Here is a 2,460-nt window from a genome sequence, read left to right on the forward strand (position 1 = left end):
GAGCTGATCTTTGAAATTTTATGTTCAACTCATTGGACCTCTTCAATTCTTCCAGACAAAGACAGACTAGGAAGAAAGAGTGACAAACTACTTCCAAACTGCTAGTCACTGAAAACTCTATGAATAGCAGAGAAGATTACATTATAGCGTGAGAGAATTTCAAAGGAAAAAAGGAACAGGATGGAAGAAATCAACGACAGCAACTAAAGAAAGCTATTCCTGTCCTCCTCTGTCATACTCTTTCTAAAAATGTGTCAAGAATTTAGACCAAGTAGTAACGGATAAAAATACATTGTCACATGTTTTGAAATAAGGTGATTTTTTTTTTTTAAATCACAGTTCAGACACAGAAGAGCTTATGCTGTATCTTAGTTATCTAGTGATACTATAACAGAAATACCACAAGCGGATGGCTTTAACAAGCAAAAATGTATTCTCTTACAGTTTAGAAGACTAGAAGCCTGAATTTGAGGCACCAACTCTGGGGGAAGGTCTCTCTGTCTGTGAGCTCTGGAGGAAAGCCCGTATTTCTTTTTAGCTTCTTTCTCAGTTATCTTCATGTGGTGTGATGTCTTCCTTAGTTCTCTAATGCTGCTATGACAGAAATACCACAAGTGGACAGTTTTAACAAAGAGAAATTTACCATCCTTGGTAAAGATCTGGCTCTAGGGAAGGCTCTCGCTCTCTCTGTAAACTCACAGCTTTGGAGGAAGGTCTTTGTCTTCTTTCAACATCAGTGAGCCCAGCGTTCCTGAGAGATCTCCGTGTGTCTTGGCACCCGTCATCCCCTGGGTCTAGGAGGTTTCCATGACGGGGACCATTGTTCTAAAGACTGTGCTCTGCTCCCAGCTCTTCTTTCTTGGTGGTAGTAGGTCCCTCTTCTCTGCTCCGTTGTCTCTGCCTTTATCTCTTATACTATAAAAGGAGATGCAGACTCTACCCCAGGGAAACTCCCCTTATGTTGGATCAGGGTTGTGATTTGATTGAGGGTTTTGCTTCTGACTCTAGTCTGATAACAAGGGATTGAGTGACTGATCACATCAGTGATAATTACTGTCACGTCTGCAAGGTGGAATGCCCTGGACTTGAGACCTGGTTTGGTGTCAGAAAGGGACTAGCAAGCTCTATCACCTTGAGAAGTGGGACAAAGACTAGCAGGACAATGTCTTCAGCAAAGCACTGAGTTTATTATAGCAACGTTCCCAGAAAAGTGGAGATGGGTCTACACTTTCGAGTGAGGATAGACCCCGTAGAATCAGGGGTTTGAAAGTTAACTACAGCTTTTCTTGTCCTAGCTTCAGATGGCCTCCCCCAGGAGTTGGACTGATGCAGAGTTATGTCTTCTTTTCAAAGAGCACACAGGGCTCTGCCATCCCATAATTTTAATGATATGTATGGGGGATACAAATGCTAATGACATTATAATGACTTGGCCAATCAAAAGGTCACACACAGGACAGATCTTTCCTCTCTGTGCATGCTCATCTATGTCACAAACCGCAAGGTGTGTCTGGATTTTTGTGTTTTTCCCATTTTCCTTTTATTCTGGCCCATGGATTGCTTGCTGCTCTCCTTGGGATAATTGCCCAATTCCAATACTGTCCCCTTCATCTGATCCTGTCAATTACATCATTACATAATACCAGATCGCTGAGAATCATGGCCCAGCCAAGTTGACATAGAATTATGGGGTGGGGGAGCACAGTGCAATCCATAACACATTAGTCAGTTTTCAAGTAAACAAGGACATTCCTTATACAACTTAGGTCCAAGGCTTAACACTCGGTCTCTATTCACTTGGAACAACTGAGGAAGGAGAGTCAAGAACAGGAGGAGAAATGGAATATATATTTAATTGCCTCTTATGAACAATTGCCCCCTTTGCTATGAGACCAGAAGCACAGGGTGGTGCCCAGTTACATTACAGAACATTTCTTTTGTATTTCTATTTTGGTTTAGGTGAATGCTCAGGGAACAAATCAGTTTTTCCATCCACATATTTTGATTTGTAACATCAGTTGCAAAGCCCTCAAAGTAACAGCACACTTCCTGCTTCCCTCCTGCCCACCAGTGTCTTTGTTCACACTATAGGCCCTGCTGTTTGGTTGCTAAGTGATTCTCAGGAGCAGGTTCTGTTCTGGGTTTGAATGGTGTCTAAAGGCCAGAGTTGTGAGAATCCCGCTAGTATTTATTAGACCAATAAGTCTAGTCATTTTCATGATTTAGAATTTTTTTCTATATTTTTCTCTCAGAACCTTCTGTGGTTCTAGTAAAAGTGATTGTTAGTGGTAGCCAGGCACCATGGAGTTCTGGTCTCAGGGTAGTGGAGGCTGAGGTTCATGTGGTCATGTGGTCCCTTAGTCTTTTAGACTAATTGTTACCTTTTGTCTTTGATTTTCTTCCCTGTTTTTTTTTTCTCCAGATGGGGAAAGACCAATACTTATATCTTAGATGATTGCT

The sequence above is a fragment of the Chrysochloris asiatica genome, unplaced genomic scaffold (genome assembly GCF_000296735.1).
Source record: "Chrysochloris asiatica unplaced genomic scaffold, ChrAsi1.0 scaffold00046, whole genome shotgun sequence".
Classification (NCBI taxonomy): Eukaryota; Metazoa; Chordata; class Mammalia; order Afrosoricida; family Chrysochloridae; genus Chrysochloris; species Chrysochloris asiatica.